General features: G+C 43.9%; 1 protein-coding gene across 2 annotated transcripts in view; it reads right to left on the reverse strand.

Moving 5' to 3' along the window:
• Positions 1 to 16,140, reverse strand: part of TFEB (transcription factor EB) — a 97,037-nt gene extending 80,897 nt beyond the window's left edge. The window contains exons 1-2 of one of the 2 annotated variants that reach the window (XM_077481366.1): positions 15,980 to 16,140; positions 6,955 to 7,157 (exon numbers count right to left, since the gene is read on the reverse strand). The gene's annotated coding sequence lies outside the window, so the exon portion shown is untranslated. The remainder of the gene's footprint in view (positions 1 to 6,954; positions 7,158 to 15,979) is intronic. The other variant, XM_077481365.1, reaches the window with a different exon arrangement.
• Between the last annotated feature and the right edge of the window lie 2,554 nt (positions 16,141 to 18,694).

The raw sequence follows: 18,694 nt of genomic DNA on the forward strand, positions 1-18,694 counted from the left end.
TACTGGTTATCACAGACTGAACTGAGCAGCTATGAAAGGCAGGCCAGTGGATGTGAGTCACAAGCCCTATTTAGCTCAGCGGATACAGAAGCATGGAGGCTGTGTTTGTGTTTTGGTGTGTAGTGTGCGGGAGGGAGGGGGGAATCGAGCTTAGCAGTGAAATTTAAGTGATGTGTTCGACAGCTGAAAACAGGAGGACAGTGCGCGGTAAGAGCGATCTTTACTGGACGGCAACTTCACAGGGCTATTATATATCAGCCTAGAACTCATCTATTATTTTACAGGTGTACTAACTACACAACTCATGGTTAACATACGTTTCATTTATACAGAAAGCCTTCCAGAAAATTCAATAATTACAATGAACAACCTTTGCTTTAAAATAAAAATAAAAAAAATCGACCTTTAAAACGAACTTTTATTAAATAAAATGTGGACGTGCCCCTTTGGCTTTTCTCTCCACTGTAGCAGACAAGGCCCCGCACACATTTCTTTCTGTGACCCATTCACCCAGCACATAGCTATAAATCAAACAATGACCCATTCTTAACACGCTCACCAGTGTCACTGCACATTTCTGTAAGTAACAAGCTTGTCCAACTTAACTTTACTACTGGGAAAGAAAAGGACAGAAATAATAAAATAATAATTATACAAGATAGGTACAGCAATTCACTAACAACTTATAGCGACCACCAAACCGGTGTTAAATCCACCCTAACACTAAAATCTCCACATCTACAGGCACCCACGATCTAACACTAACCTATCTAGCCCTGTACAGAAGAAATCAGTATACATACCTTTTCTGAAGCCGACCCGACCCGATCGCACACTGATCTGTCAGCCGAGGCTTCACTGTGTAAGCGGCTGCAGAGGACACATCCAACAATGGAAGCCCCATAGAAACTCTATGGGTGACATCACTCCCCATTCATTTCACAGCTGTCGGCTGTGTCCTCTGCAGAGCTTCCGCCGCTGGAGACCGGAACGGATCGGCTTCAAAAAAGGTATGTATACCCGAGGGCTAGATAGGTTAGTGTTAGATTGTGGATGTCTGTAGATGCAGGAATTTTAGTGTTAGGGCTCATTTACACTTGCTTCGGCTTCTACGCACATTAAGGGCTAGTTTACACTTGCTTCAAAACAAGGCTTTGGACAGGCTTTGTTAAAGCTCTCTGAACGCTAGTCAAAGCCCCTGTCGCTAAATAAAATGGTTAGCTTACAGTCATCTTTACACTTCGCTTTTGCTTCAAAATTATACCCCATGTTGCTTTAGTGGTGCTTCAAAAGCATCTTTAAAGCCTCTATAGAAGTCTATGGCAAAACTTGCTTGAAGCCTCATCGAAGCCACACACAAAGCCTCACCAAGGCCTCATCGAAGCCCCACCAAAGGCTCATCAAAGCTCTACAGAAGCACCAGGCAAAAGGTGTAAACTGGACTGTAAGCTAACCATTTTATTTAGTGACAGGAGCTCTGACTGGTGTTCAGAGAGCTTTGACAAGTGTCCGAAGCCTTGTTTTGAAGCAAGTGTAAACTAGCCCTTAGGGTGGACTTCCCCTTTAAGCTTAAAAGGTAATGGGTATGATGTAAACTAGCTGCATACATTTATCAGAGCTGGCCCATCCACAGTGCAAATTCACTCAGTGGGGTAAAGTATACATTGCAAACATACTACAGATCATCAAATAGCATCCAAAAAAGTTAAAGTGATCTCATAAACGCAAAGGTTTGCAACATTTTGAGGCCAAAGAGGACCCCTTCATCAAGCATGAATGAAAGTCAAACAGTGGCTGTATCCAATCATCAACCAAAAGTGTATTATATTGCAGCATGTAGCCCTTAGATATGGTGGCTGCATTAGCTTAAAAAAAAGCAGAAGAAAAACTGCTGATCATGCTAATAATTTAAAGAGAAGTTCAGGTATAAAAAACAAAACAAAAAAAACATTTGTACTAACTTAGATGGATGCAGCATCAATCTGTCCCCCACCGCCTCTACACTGAGAGCTGAGCGATTAAACACAGCTGATCACTCAGTTTTCCTCTCTGCTCTGAGCAGATAGCCGTGACTGTCATTGGCTCTCTGTTCTGCCTGGAGCACCAGGCTGTGGAGGGGGTGGGAGGGGCTGGCTGAGGTTCTCAGTGGCTCACAGAGGCTGAGCCAGCTACTGGTCCAGGCCTCTTGTTGGACCCGGACTGTAAAGTCCGGAACAATCAAGGGTCTGGACCGGCTGAGTGATGCCAGCCGACTGTAGACTGAAAATGGGTCTCAGGAGTGCAGAATGAACTGCACTCCTGTAATCCATAAGAGAAATGGCCAAAAAATATTTGGCTATATTCCTCCCTTAAGCGCCCTTGTTACTTCCTGTGAGCTACACAGAATATCTTCCTTCCTAGCTATCTGTTATCTACCAAGTACCCTGCCCTCCAATGCAATGGAGATGAAGAGATATGGACATATTTGTAGTCCATATCAGCAGAGCAGCCTAGGGCAGTGATGGTGAACCTCGGCACCCCAGATGTTTTGGAACGACATTTCCCATGATGGTCATGCACTCTGCAATGTAGTGGAGCATTATGGGAAATGTAGTTCCAAAACACCTGGGGTGCCAAGGTTTGCAATCACTGGCCTAGGGTAACAACCATGCTCCGCCATAGATACCATGGAAAAGTGATGCAACAACCCAAGTACTTGAGGTGTGTTTTTTGTATAATTACCACGTAAAAATAAAGCAAAAGAAGCTTAATAAAATAAAACGAATGCAGTCATCACACTATGGACCAGTAAGTGTAACATTGCAGAGTATAACAGTGAACAGATGGCAATATAAATTAAATCAAATATACGTTTTTTGGTTTGGGTTTGGATATACCCGTTTCACACTTATACATCCATGTTCATTTCTGCGGACCTCAGTGCACATTCTGAATGACAGTTCAGTACAAATGCAATGCATGTCAATGCACTAGTCTGCCACTAGGTGGCTCTGTCTCAAAATAGTGTGGCAATAGGGAATTGTGTAATTGGGTGTTAGGCCCGTTCCTTAAAGGGGAGGGCCAGCTGAAGAAAAACATTTTTAAAAGTCAGCAGCTACAAACACTGTAGCTGATGACTTTTTATAAGCACACTTATCTATCCAGGGTGCCCGCGATGTCGACTGCCTGAGCAGACGCGTCCCTTGGGTCCAGGCGCCGCCATTCGTGCTAAGAAAAACAGGCAGTGGAGCCTTGCGTCTTCACTGCCCGTTTCCTACTACGCATTCGCAAATCAAGCATCGCTTTGTGAATGGGGTGCTGTGATCTGGGAAACACACACGCGCGCCCCATTCCCCAGAAGACAACGTGAGGAGAAGACTGAAGATCACCGCAGAATAGGAACAGGCAGATTAGGACGATCTGCCTAGCAACAGGCATTTCTGGGAAGTTAAATATTTTTTTTTTCAAATGTTTTTTAATGTATTTAAAAGGATTGTTTTTATATATTTTTTTTAGGGTGGTCCTCCACTTTAAGTGGGTATTCTATGAGAAAAATGCAAAAATGTCTCTGGCAAGGGTTAAAAGGATAAGTTCATCTTCCAAAACATGTAACATGTTCATCCATAAGCTTTGTTAGTTAAAAAACTGGCTCCTAACTTTTTTAGTAGGCGCCTAGATTGAAAACAAAATTTGTTAGGCCCCTTTCACACTTGTGCAACTTTTTCTGCGACTTTTGACATGAGAGTCGAATGACAAGTTGTACCCCATGATTCCCAATGATAACCATTCATATCTCTGTGACTTTGAGTGGCACCAACTTCAAAGTAGTCCCTGTACTACTTTGGTCTGACTTTGATGCGTGATGAGGTCCATAGACCTCGAGTTTACACAGGCATTCCCTAAAATTGCATCAAAATCGCGTGACTTTCAAGTCGCTGTAGTGTGAAATTGGCCTTACACACTTTTTTTTAGGCAAAGCAGCACACAACAATGCACAGTACTTTCACATCTGTACATTGTAGATCTCTGAAGGGCAGATGCATTTGTTTAAGCTCTATATGGACAGTAGGGTTCTATGCAGAACAGAATGTAAATGTACAGTATGTAGGTATAGCAATACCACTGTGTCAAATACAAAAAAAAATAAAAATGTAATTACGTGTATTCCACTTTACTCACTTGGCTCCCCCAGGCGCTGCGACATACCCATACGTTGAGGTGCAGTGAAGTAAAAAACGATTTAAAATGTTTTTATTTTATACTGTCACCAATCAGTATCCCTGATCCCTAACTAAATACCTTGGACGGTCTACTTTCCAAAAAGGGGTAATTTGGGGGGGGTATTTGTACGGTCCTGCCCTTTTAGTGCGAGAATTTGTAGACTGTACAACTTTCACACAGACTAAATAATATGCACTGTTTTTGGTTATTTTTACCAAGGAGATGTAGCAGAATACATTTTGGCCTAAAATTATAGAAAAATAATTTGTTTGTAAAACAGAAACTAAGAAAAAGCTGTAAATTTTTTTCGTATTCATAGCAAAAAAATAAAAAACCTAGTGATAATTAGATTCAGCCACTCCGCCCCATCAAATGCAGCTTCACTGTTACCCCCAGCCCGCTCGTTGTCTGACTGGCACTTACCCCATCTTGATGGCGGGTCAAGCAGCGGATGACAGCAGTGAGCTGTGGAACGGGCAGTGGGTCAGGCGATGGCTCCTGTCCCGTGTCCTCCATGCTTCCCGTGCGCCTCTTCTTCCCTTCTGCTTGGCATCCAATAGGATCACCTGTGCCTTCAGCCAATCATGTGACGGGTATTAGAACTGCAGTTCCTGATTGGCTGAGAGACGGTTCAGTGTTAGAAAAGCAAATATCCATTTGCTTTTCTAACATACCCAGGTGGGCTCCGAGCACAATGCTCTCCGTTCCGAGTCCACATTTTTTGAAGCCTATTAGAGCCTAAATAGGGGGTGGCCATGGATGATTAACATATAGGGGGGTGGCATGAGAGAGGTGGGGTGCCTGTGCACCCTTAATGGATGGGCCGCTCCCTGAAAAACAGTGATATCAATTTAATTTGCGTACAGGGTTGCATGACCGCGCAATTACCAGTTAAAATAGAGCAGTGCTGAATCGTAAAAAAAAATACTCATGAAGAGGGTAAAGCCTTTCCAGAGGTCAAGTGGTTGAAATCATTTATAACTGAAAACATCATCATTAACACACCAAAATGTATATTATATATCTATATCTCTCTCTCTCTATATATATATATATATATATATATATATATATATATATATATATATATATATATATATATATATATATATATATATATATATATATGCAATGTTTTGTAAGCATTTATTAAATACTAAACCAGACTGATTTCCTCTAGCTTTTTTGAGACACCTTGCATAGCACACACATTAACGAAGGGGTAGGAGGGGAGGGGGCTCACAATAATCCCAGCTATGTTGCAATCATTAGCTCGCTGATGTTACAACACTCCAGTTCTGCAAATATTCCTCACATCTCACACACAAACTGTTTCCATATTTTACTAATCAAAAATTTGTGAAAATGAACAGGATAGAAATTTCCACATAGAAAGCTCAAAAAGAAAGCAAAACATGTGCAAGCCGGCAAACAATTCAATACTTATCATTATGAGAAAGGGGAATCTAAAGGTAACCACCAAAGTCTCATTGTACATGTCCCTAGATTCCAGCTGAATTATGCAAAAACTGTTATGTGTGTGGGAGGTGCACATGACACCGTGCGGTTGATTTATTAAAGGAGTAGATGCTCGCTTACATTAGTGAAGGGTGAAATTGCTTATTTGAATACCCCAGATGAAAGAGAATTAAAATCTGGATTTTTTTATAATTTTTTTTGCTTGTTTATACCCCTATCTAAGCTATATAAACATTCTTTACAAAGTAAAAATTTTCTACTCCTTTAGTCATGAAACGAAATCATAGGATAAATGACCATCTAGTTCGTAGGTAGCAAGTGATCCTTTGTTTAAATAGAAGAAACACTAGTGGTGGCCATACACGTTACCATCTGATTGAACAATTCTTTCCAAATTCAGATACTATGATCGGATCTATGCACTATCGAAAAGATACATACTGTGCAATGGATTTTAAGCAAAGCAGATACATTTATTGGAAATTATTATGATCGGTCTAAATTGAAAACATGGATTTAGGAAAGTAGATCATTTAAGATGATCGTTGAGTCAATGGCGCATCATAGTAAGGTTGAATAAAGACACCTGTCCATCCAGCATCAAACAATTAGATTTCCCATTGGTCAGTAAGTCTATTGACAATAAGATCTTATATGAAATAGTTCCATGTATGGTTACCATTAAACATTAATAACGTTAGACAACAGTGGAACCTCCAGATTAAGAGATGATTTAATGTCCATGGGACTCCATCAATCACCATTGGACAAGGGTGTTTGGGTGGAGGACATACTGTATGACCAGAGATGTTGGAAACCTTGTCCAATACATCTGATATAAACCTGATAAGCTGGCACCAGAGGTTTCTGTAGCACGCCTTCCGCCCCCTTCTTTATAGACTAAATATGTTTAGGGACCTGGTTGCTAAAAGCAGTCAAATTGTGCATGGACAACTGCCCTCTAACATCTTTATCATCCTTAGGCTAGCCATAGATGGATGCAAGAATGAAAATTGCTCGATTCCCCCATCAACACAGTCAGTGCTGATGGGAGAATCCCTCCCGAAGTGCTATTGCCTTTGACGGCTGGTTGTACTAAGGTCGTTCGATGGATTGACTTCAGTGCAACCAGCCTCCCCATAGCGGTATCCCTGTTGAACCGGCCAAGATTGAATCCATCTATGGCACACTTTAATGTAACTGCTCTTTTAGTGCACTTACAATAATTGGGCTTTGATATCCATCCATACCCCCTCATCCAAGTCATATGCTTACCTTTCCCTAGTCGGCCGACACCTTCACTGTATGACCTACTTGAAGACACAAAGCCTCTTCTTCAAATTCTTCACTGTCAAGTCCAACTCCACCTGCTCATGCGTACCCCAATCTCCATCTAGCACTTTTGCAGAGTTCATACTCCGACTGTCCTGACAGAGTTTGTAGAAGATGATGTGTGGGGGAGGGCAAGGTGTGAAGATCTAAGCAGAGTGGAGAGTGGGGAATGAAGCCCAATAAGTATAATTACAGTTTATTCAATAAGAAGCTCGAATTCATGAGTGTCAACTGTTTTTGCAGCCAAGATGATGGCACATCAGTGGGGCCCACCATATTTATGAGTGTTCAGCACGGGAACTCACAGAAGAAAAGAATTCCCACCATGAAGCCATCAAATAGAACTCATTACGTTTAAATCAAGAGACCAGTGCAAGGTGGATTCTAGTTTGTTGCTGTGAGTTACTGAAAGTCTATGGGAAGGCAAAACCTGCTTGAAGCAGGTCATATTCAAGAATGAGATTAACTGCAGGTAAAATGAAGCGGTCAGTGAATTCTGAATGATCTCAGAAGCGTCCCAAACTGATGCCACTGACACAAGTCCAAAGGCCATGGACACATGACCTTTGCAGAAAATTCTCTTTTCTGAATCACTCTGAAACCAGAATCACTACTTCGTTCTTGGGATTTGACATCAGTGTTAATTTTGGCAGCAAATTTCGATTTAGTTTTAATTTTAGGACTAAAATGGCATTTTAGTTTTAGTCCCATTTTAGTCGTATTTAGTCAAATAAATCTCCAGTACATTTTAGTCGTCTGAAATCAAATGGGTGTAATTAAATTGTAATGCATTAGTTAACATTTCTCTACAATTTCCAAATTCATTATATACTGCTGGAGTGAAAAATCTCATGATATTATTTAAAGTATTGAGGTACGAACATGCACTAAAGGCCAGTGTTAATTTTGAAGTCAAATTTCAATTTAGTTTTAGTCTTATGCCCTGTACACACGGTCGGAAATTCAGACGGAAAAGGTCCGATCGGATTATATTGTTGGAAAATCTGATCGGGTTTGGGCTCTATCAAACTTTTTCCGTCGGAAAGCAGGATCTCAAATTTTCCGACAAAAAAATCCGATCTGACTTTTTCCAATCGTTTATGTTGAATTCCAACGGACAAAGTGCCACGCATGATCAGATTACGAGACAAAGGCAATTGGCTACTAGCCTCTACGTTGTCCCGTCGTACGCAACGAACGTCACCACGTTCCAAACGATCGGATTTTCCGACAACTTTGTCCGACCGTGTGTACTTGCAACACAAGTTTCGGACAAAATTCGTTGGAAAAAATCTGACGGATTTTGTGGTCGGAATGTACGACCGTGTGTACAAGGCATTAGTCTTTTGACTAAAATTCCATTTTAATTTTAGTCGTATTCTAGTCATCTCAATTGTTTTAGTTTTAGTTGGATTTTAGTCGACTAAAATAGTATTCATTTAGTCGACTAAAATGTTTTAGTAATTTTAGTAGATGAAATTAACACTGTTTGACATCCCTGACGTCATGTCTAAGCCACACTTGAAAGTAATGGCAGCAGCCTGCAACTCCTCATTGGCAATGTCATCCATTAAGAATTTCCGAGTCTCAGCATCAGACATTATAGGGGTTTATTTACTAAAGCTGGAGAGTGCAAAATCAGGCTCACTTTTGCATAGAAACCAACGAGCTTCCAGGTTTTATTGCCAAAGCTTAATTGAACAAGCTGAGGTTAGAAGCTGACTGGCTACCATGCTCAGCTGCACTAAATTCTGAATGCACCCGTTTTAGTAAATCTACCCCAAAGTCTCTGCAGCCAAACAAATATTGATTCTGCTGCGAAGGGGGTGGAGGTCCACTTAAGGCCTCTGTGGTCAGAGAAAGCAATCCAGATTACAACTTGGCCCATGAAATCCTGTATAAATGTGGTAAAATCCTTCCAGGATAAGGGAAGGGGGTCAGGCCTAACAGAGGGTAGACTGAGGAGTGCAGGGTCACAAGCAGAGGACAACATTCCAGGCTGTCAGTGTCAGGCACTACAGGCAGGACTGGTGTTGTTTGTGGATCCTAACCTGAGGGGACCCTTTACAGCTAAATCGCTCCCTGTGTACCTGGGATCTGACATGTTGTGCTGCAACAATGGAGCACCATTGCTCAAGGTATCCAGCTAGGCCTTGAATACTTAAAAAACTGAAAGCAGGAAAGGATCAGAATGATGAAGACGGGCAACAAAGACCAACAGAGCCACGGATGATGAGGAGCAATGGCAGTAATGTGTTACTTCATAATTATTGGTGGTAGGAAGAGCGCATGTGTGCGACATTCCACCTAAGGGATTACATCAGTGCTCAACCCCTCAGCATTAACCTGAAGACTACAATCCAGGTTAGCCTTGAAATTGTCAGGTTTGGGTAGGACTTCCAAAGCTTTTGCTTTAGCCCCGGTTCACACTGCCACGACTTGTCATGCGACTTGAGAGTTCAAATTTGCACGACAAGTCACGCCCCATTAATGGCAATGGAATTGTTCTAATTGGTGCGACTTCAGAGCGACTTGCATTTGATGTTAAAGAAGTGGTATGCAAGCTGCGATGAAGTTGCGCAGGGATGTCGGATTGAAAGTCATGCAACTTTGAACCCACGCCAGTGTGAAAAAGGGCTTAACCAACCTGGATAGATGCGCATAGAGACCAGCTCAAGCAGCAGGTAGTAGAATCATGATTAAATAAAAAATAATAATAATAATAATAATAATAATCTTGAATGCAGAAAAATATAGCTACAAAAAAAAAAAAAGACAGTTACACTTTACTCACTAATGAAAAGATGTCCATCCTCCTAAGACACTAGCAAAAAAACTGAGGAATGCTGGGAGTAGAATTGGCTATATAATGCTGATCGCTGTTTTTAGGTTTGACAGTGTCCAAAATCTCCTGTAGGTGGCAGTATACCCAATAGTCTCTGAATCCTATGGCCCTGACTGGGAGAAGATAGAAGTGAATCAATCAGGTTCTGATGCCATATACAGAGCTGTAAATCCCATAAGGGCAGACGTAATAATGATACTCCATGGTCCAATCCACAGACTGGGGTGGATTAGTGACCAAGCTACAGTAATTAATCACAGAGGATAAAAGTGAGGTCACGGACCTGGCTGTACTGCCTGGCAGGAATGTATGAATCCCAAGATTATATACCTATCTGCCTTGAGTTCCTCTATAAGAGTATAACACTATAAAGTGTAAGTTCTGTTCTCAAAGGGCCAATAGATACATTATGTAAAGTAGAACTATAGGCAAAACTTTTTTTTCATTTTGGATAGAGAAAGGGGGGGTTATAACCCCTGTAAGGTTTATTTTTCCCATCATGGGGAGGGGGGGGGGGGTTACCTTCACTTCCTGTCCTGTGGCCAAAACAGGAAATGAGGGGGAAGCCCTACTACTCTCTTACCTCCCAGGTCACCAGAACTAGTGTCCCCATTGGAAGATTTCCCGTCTACTACTTTTGTGGGGGAAAAATTGGGGATTATCTTTTACTTTCATTTTTGATGATGACATAGGCCAGTGATGGCGAACCTTGGCACTCCAGATGTTCTGGAACTACATTTCCCATGATTCTCTTGCACTCTGCAGTGTAGTTGAGCATCATTGGAAATGTAGTTCCAAAACATCTGGGGTGCCAAGGTTCTCCATCACTGACATAAGCAAACAGGACAAATGGAGAAGGTGAATCTCCTTAATAGGAGCACAGATAGCAATAGAAACTTGACAAGGGCTCTAGGCCGTCTCCATGGCCTCCAAAACAAAAAGTTTTGCCTTCAGTAATACTTTAAATTATCATAGTTGTCACCAGATCAGTAATAGAGGGGAAACATCCCACAGGGGACAACTGTCAGGTCAGGTGACTTCGCTCACATTGGAGAGACTTCCTTTCACTACTTGTAGTGTATCCAGAACAGGAATTGAGAGGAAATCAACTTAATGAGTACCTGGACAGCAATAAAACCTGACAGGGGTTCTCACCCTTCCCTATCTACTCCAATAATAAAAAAATAAAAAAAGTTTCACTTTAATTCTCAATCCAGATGAACGTGACATTGTGGGGTTTATTTACTAAAACTGGAGCATGCAAAATCTGGTGCAGCTATGTATGGTAGCCAATCAGCTTCTAACTTCAACTTATTCAATCAAAAATCTGGAAGCTGATTGGTTTCTATGCTGAGATGCACCAGATTTCCCACTCTCCAGTTTTAGTAAAACAACCCCAATGCTACACGATTTTGACTAAAGTATATTATCTGGAACGCTAATTCTTTTAGCCACTCTAAGTCAGCACAGCGGCAAAGTGGTTAGCACTCTTGGGGCACTGGGGCCCCCGAATCAAATTGCAGCCAGGACACTATCTACATAGAGTTTGTATATTCTCCATCCATGTGCTAGACCAGTGATGGCGAACCCTGGCACCCCAGATGTTTTGGAACTACATTTCCCATGATGCTAATGCACTCTGCAGTGTAGTTGAGCATCATGGGAAATGTAGTTCCAAAACATCTGGGGTGCCAAGGTTCGCCATCACTGTGCTAGACTGATTGGCTCCTGTATGTGTGACAAGGACCTTATGGTGGCCATACGCAGAATGATTTATATACAAAAAATACGATAGGAAAAAATATCAGAAGATAGAAAAGATTGTTCGATGCACAATAAACAAGTCATATCTTTAATAGACCAATCCAAATAATTTTGATTTAATTGATTGGTTTTGCTTGAAATTGGTTCATGACACATTGGGGGTTATTTACTAAAGGAAACTCCACTTTGCACTGTAAGTGCACTTGGAAGTAAAGTCGCTGTAGATCCGAGAGGGACATGCAAGGAAAATAAAAAACATAATTTTAGCTTGTACATGATTGGATGATAAAATCAGCAGAGCTTCCCCTCATTTCAGATCTACCCCTAAGCCCTTGTACACACGGTCGGAGATTCCGACGGAATGTGTCCTATCGGACCGTCTTGTCGGATATTCCGACTGTGTGTGGCCTCCATCGGACTGTTTCCGTCGGACTATCCGACGGACCAACTTTTCCAACTTGCCGGTAAAATTTTCCGACAAAATGCTTTGATCGGACATACTCCGATCATGTGTAGCCTGACGACGGACAAAGTGCCACGCATGCTCACCATCAAATTCCTAGACCAAAGCTATTGGCTACTAGCCTGAACGTAGTCCCGTCCTAACGAAATAACGTCATCACGTTATGTACAATCGGATTTTCCGACAACTTAGTCCGACCGTGTGTATGCAACATCACTTCCGGACCTCTTCCGGAATTAATCCGTCGGAATTACTCCGACATATTTGGTTGTCGGAATCTCCGACCGTGTGTACAAGGAGGGCTTAGATTTAGAGCGACTGCACTTCCAAGTGCACTTTCAGTGTAAAGTGGATTTGCCTTTCGTAAATAACCCCCCTTGTGTGACTTTTCAGACATCTAATTATATTATCAGATTCTGTGAAGAATACATCTGGCTATACACTAAACAACCTCAGTGTACAATCTCCTCCAGGTCTACCGTCAATTGTGTAGTGCAAGGGCCTGCCGAAGAAGATATAAATTGAACACAAAACTTAGGTAGACCCCATACTGGTGGTAAATCAAAAAGTGATTAGCCAGAGATTGTACAATCTAATAGAAGAAAGTATGATCAGCTTTAGAAAGACTATACAATCTGATTGTGCAATCTCATTTAGCATTACTCAAACCAAATAATATGGAGATAAACCTAAACAAAACATTCAATTCGTATCTAATCAGGCAGGCCCTCATACTACATAGTTGACGGTAGATTTTACAATCAAAATGTATAGTGTCTGTGCCCCCATTAGGGAGATTTTCCTGGTCACCAATATCACCAAGAATGAAAGTGAAAGAAAATCACACATTATGGGTTGTTACCAGAGCAGGAATACAAAGGAAACCTTCCAATGGGGATACTTCACTTTGGAGAGATTTTCCTGTTTTGGCTATGGGACAGGAAGTAAAGGGAACTCTCCCCAAGAGAAAAGATAACAAAAAAAAATTGGCAGGGGTTAAAACCCACCCCCCCTCTTACGCTATTCAAAATGAAAGTTTAGTTTAGTTCGACTTTAAAGTAGAGCTAACGGCAAAACTTTTTGGGAGGGATATAGTAAAAGAGGATTATAACCCCTGTCAATTTTTCCCCCTCCCTATCTGTGTCCCGTAGGGGAGATTTCTCTTCACTTCCTGTCCCATAACCAAAACAGCTCTAAAAGGTTATAGACCACGCTGGACTGTCGCACTCGGTGGAGGGTCTATGAGTGGGTGATAATGGGAGCAGGTTGGAAGAGTTTTCTCCCGAAGAATCCAGCCCTACTCGACAAAAGGGCGGCAGTGAGCAAATGCTTGTGAGGCTAGGTAAAAGAAGCACCCGGTATTCAACTTAGAAGCAAATTGAAAGTGAATATGTAGTAGTTTTATTAAAAGTAGCATCCAACATGTTTCGGGGGGGGGGGGAACAAAGACTCCCCCTTCTTCAGGTAATGTTGCTGTTTATTACGGCGGTGGCAGCATAGGGGCCCAATGCTGCCACCGCCAGAGTAAACAGCAACATTCCAGTGTTCGGTGTCACAGACACCAGTTTGGGATACATCCTCACCTACCGCTAGCATATAGCAGCAGCCCTGAAGAAAGTCTTTGTTCCCCCGAAACGCATTGGCTTTATCATGCTTTGCTATTTTCAATAAAACGACTGCATATTCACCTACATTTTGCTTCTAATTGGACATTGGGTGCCCCTTTTACCTACCCTCACAAAACAGGAAATGAGAAGAAATCCCTCCTCACCAGAACCAGTGTCCCCACTGGAAGATTTCCTCTCTATTCCTGTTCTGGTGACAGCCCACAGTTTGGGATTTTTCTTTCAGTTTCACTTAAGACGGTCACCAAGACAAACAGAGAGGGAAAATATCCCTAACAAGGACACAGACAGCAATAACAACTTGACAGGAGCTGGTAATCCCTTTTCACCCTGTTCAAACCTATAAAAAAAAAAAAAAGTTTTGCCTTTGGTTACACTTTAACCGCTTCCATACCGCAGTCCGTCATATGACGTCCTGGGCTTTCAGTGGTGATATCTGAATGATGTCTGCAGCTACATTTTTTTTCAGCTGTTCAGCCACTTGATCGTTCTTACAGGCAGCAGGAAATGACTTCCGCCGGTGGAAGTTAGCCATAGAGATTTCAGAGGGACAGATGGTCCCCGGCAGTCTCTGACTCTCGGAGGCCCGGGCGCGACGTTATGACACCATGTCCAGGCCAGCGGAAATGAACAATGCTGGGTACTCAACTGGAAAGCCTGAGATCGTTCATTTTTTGGGGATCTCAGGCTTTGCGGCCTGGAAGAAAGATGTGGGGTCTTCATAAAAAGGACCGGTCATTTACTATTCCTATTACAAGGGATGTTTACATTCCTTGTAATAGGAATAAAAGTGATCACATTTTTTTTTTTTTTAAAGGAGAAAGTGTTAAAAAAATTAAAATAATTTAAAGCGCCCCCATATGCAAACGCATACGTAGGTCACTTCCGCATGTGTAAACAACTTCAAACCACACATGTGAGGTATCAAATGTTAGAGACAGAGCAATAATTCGAGCCCAAGACCTCTGTAACTCTAAACATGTAACTATGTTACCTATAAAAATTGTTAAAATAAGGATGAGCTCAGGCGTGTCCGCATGCTCCACGTGCAGAGCCCTCAAGAAGTTGGCGCAGCGCTGCGCTAATCACAGGCAGTGAGACATTGCCCGATCTCTGCAGCCGCGCATCGGGGGCAATGTCTCACTGCCTGTGATTAGCGCAGCGCTGCGCCAACTTCCTGGCGGGCTCTGCACGTGGAGTATGCGAACGCGTCGGAGCTCATCCTTATTTTTAAGTACCGAAATTTTGTGTCCCGTTCTACGAGTGTGCGCAATTTTAAAGCGTGACATGTTAGGCATCTATTTACTCTGCGTTACATCATCGGTCACATTATACAAAGAAATTGGGCAACTTTACTGTTTTGTTTTTATTCAGGAAAGAGTTTTGTTTTATTTTTTTAATGCATTTGACAAATTGCTGTGCAAATACCATGTGACATAAAAAGTTGTAATGACTGCCATTTTATTCCCTAGGGGCTCTGCTGAAATAAATATATATATGTATATAGATAGATAGATAGATAGATAGATAGATAGATAGATAGATAGATAAAAATAAATGTTTGGGGGTTCTGAGTAATTTTCTAGCAAACAGAATTTTGATTATTACATGTAGGAGAGGAGTGCTGGAATTTGCGCGGTATGGAAGCGGTTAAGGTTTGTCCTCCTATTACCTGGTTTTGGTAGTTCTAAAAAGGTGATTGTACAGTGTATGGCTAATCTGCCCATATAATCGCTGTACGATCAAGTTTAAGCATATGCCATTTGAGCACCTACCGAATGAATCTGTATAAAATCAGGCAAGTTGTTGGTAGATCTAAAGGAGATTGTACAATCAGATGAGGGCAGGAGTTGGTGTGGAAAACTAGTATGTAATTAGGGGGCACTGTATCCATAAATACAATGTATTGTCATGCTGGCTGCGACACCTGCTGTGCCCTCAGTACTGGAGATGCCACCCCTCCAGGATGTATAGAATAGAAGTAGTGGTGCTCTATTAGAAGTCAGGGCACTACAAACCCAGAGTGGGCATAGATGGACACCAGGGATGGGATTGCACTCTTCCTGTCACCAGCACTCAGGTACAGAGGCGGCTGTGACCTCAATAACCTCCCGCTGGCCGGATGTGCCCGGCCACTGACAGGTGTCACCGGAGCCCCGCCCACTCAGGCACTCCCCGGTACTCTGTGGGTGTCGTCGTTGCCCCCCTCTTCTCCCCCCTCCCGGGTGCCCGGCTCCCGTGTCCTCCTGAAGGTCACCCAGTGTGTCTCACCTCGGCTGGCACGTGTCCCTTCTATTGATGTCGGTGGTAGATTGGCAGGCGCACCCAGTAAATGTTGCCTCTGTAAACTCCAAAGCCCGCTACGCACTCCGCACGTCAACTGCTGTCATCGGCTCCTGTCACAGCGGACTGCAATTCGGCCACCAGGGGGAGCCCTCGAGCCTTAGAGGAGACCGGGAGATGGAGTTCCCCGCCGGAGAGGCTCATGGGAGAACACACACACACGAGTGCGCCATGTTTGTTAAGGGAAACGTTAGTTTTATGAGGCCTATTTTTATGCTGTTTGTGTATAAGTTTGGCGATAAAAACGGTTCATATATTTACTTAGGGACCGAGAAAAAGGAAAGCTCGCCGTTCCTCTATGCAGGGAGACGCGTCTGCGCAGTTTACAGCTACGAGAATTCAGCGTGAACCCCCTCTAGTGGAGAATACTTGTCATCACATTGCACAGAGCTGAGAGCTGGTCTCTTCTCGTGAGGATGACTGGACTCGTTTGTTTCCGAGTTTCTTCCTCGTCCTCTTTAGCTTTAAAGGCACAGTGACCACGAATCAAACAAAACAAAACAAAGTAAATGTAGCTTGGAGCACCTCAGGGATTTTGTGTACGAAAGTAGCTGAAACAGTAGTAGAGTATCGGGCGGTTTTAGAAATGTGATCGATGCAAAAAATTTGGATCCTTTGTCAGATATTTCACGGCTTGTTTCATATCTCCCAACCAGTGATTCTCAACCAGGGTTCCCATAGTTGCCAACATTGTAAAAAAAAAAATTCGGGACACCTTTTTGGCAGTGGGCGGAGTCGTGGTATAATTAGGGGGTGGGGCATGCGTTTATAGGTGTGGCATAGGAAAAGGAAAAAATGCGGCGGGAAAATGGGCGTGGTTTACGTTAAATAGTGGGCGTGACTTACATGGGGCGTGGCTCAAAGGGGTGTGGTTAGAGTCTGAGATGAATGCGGGATGGAGAGGGAAAGGAGGGGGATGGAGAGAGGGAAGGGGGGAGAGGGAAAGGAGAGACAGCAGCCCCCCGATCCTACACCACAATAGCAATATGTGTTTTCCAGAGTTTGACAATCAGCAGATAAAGATACTCCAAATACCTGGTGTTGGCGCTTCAATCATCCCGGCGCCATGATTGTTATGGTGTCAGGATGATTGAAGCGCATTATTTCTATTATTACATTGTAATATAAAATGAAATCATTCAACTCACCATAATGCAGAATCAGTGGGAGCCATGAGCGCGTCACTAGCCACGTTGCCTGCCACCAGATGCCATCAGGTGTCCCAAGTGGAGTCTGTCCTTACATCAGGTGCCCCATCAGAGGTACGTTCCTCACATCTGTGTCCATCAGCGGAGCCCCTTCTTACATCTGGTGCCCCTCTGACATCCACAGACCGCCCCCCCCACATCCTGCACAGACCTGCCCCCACATACTCCACAGACCGGCCCCCACATCTCCAGACTGGCCCCCGGCATACCACTGGCCACCAACATCCACAGACTGGCCCCCCACATCCACACACTGGCCCCCGACATACGACTGGCCCCCACGTTCACAGACTGGCCCCCACGTTCACAGACTGGCCCCCGACATACCACTGGCCCCCACATTCACAGACTGGCCCCCACATCCACAGACTGGCCCCCCACATTCACAGACTGGCCCCCACATCCACAGACTGGCCCCCACATCCACAGACTGGCCCCCACGTTCACAGACTGGCCCCCACATCCACAGACTGGCCCCCACATTCACAGACTGGCCCCGACATCCACAGACTGGTCCCCCACATTCACAGACTGGCCCCCACATTCACAGACTGGCCCCCGACATACCACTGGCCCCCGCATTCACAGACTGGCCCCCCACATTCACAGACTGGCCCCCACATCCACATACTGGCCCCCACATTCACAGACTGGCCCCCACATTCACAGACTGGCCCCCACATTCACAGACTTGCCCCCGACATACCACTGGCCCCCACATTCACAGACTGGCCCCCACATTCACAGACTGGCCCCCCACATTCACATACCATGACTGAGACTGGCCCCCAACATCCACATACCATGACTGTCTGTCACTGGCCCCCGACATCCGACTGGCCCCCGAAATCCGACTGGACCCTGCCCCGACATCCACATTGTAGACTGGCCCCCGACATGCCGCCGTTGCCGCGCGCAGATGACTGTGGCGCCGCCCACCGCCCTTTACACTCACTGACACAAACACACACTAGCAGCGGGGGTGGGCGGCGCCACAGGTGTAGACCAACTTCTGGTCTTCTTAAAAATGGCGGCCGGCGGAGACACTGTCTCCGCCGGCCGCCGACCTCTAGCGGCCGGCGTCAAAAAACCGGGAAATTCAATTTCCCGGGACAAACCGAATTTCGCGGGACATTTCCCGGGACAAAATTAATTCGGGACAAATGTCCTAATCGCGGGAATGTCCCGCAAAATTCAGGACAGTTGGCAACTATGGGTTCCTCCAGAGGTTGCTAGGGGTTCCTTCAGAGGTTGCTAGGGGTTCCTCCAGAGGTTGCTAGGGGTTCCTTCAGAGGTTGCTAGGGGTTCCTCCAGAGGTTGCTCAGGGTTCCTTCAGCATTGGGCATTTTCTGCCTCTCAGATAAGTTCCCACTGACGCCATTGATCTTTTTAGCTATCTGTAAGGAGGTAAATCTTCCCAATGACCACAAGTGTA

The sequence above is a fragment of the Lithobates pipiens genome, unplaced genomic scaffold (genome assembly GCF_037356315.1).
Source record: "Lithobates pipiens isolate NorthernLeopardFrog02 unplaced genomic scaffold, aLitPip1_a1.2 Scaffold_16, whole genome shotgun sequence".
NCBI classification, from domain to species: Eukaryota; Metazoa; Chordata; class Amphibia; order Anura; family Ranidae; genus Lithobates; species Lithobates pipiens.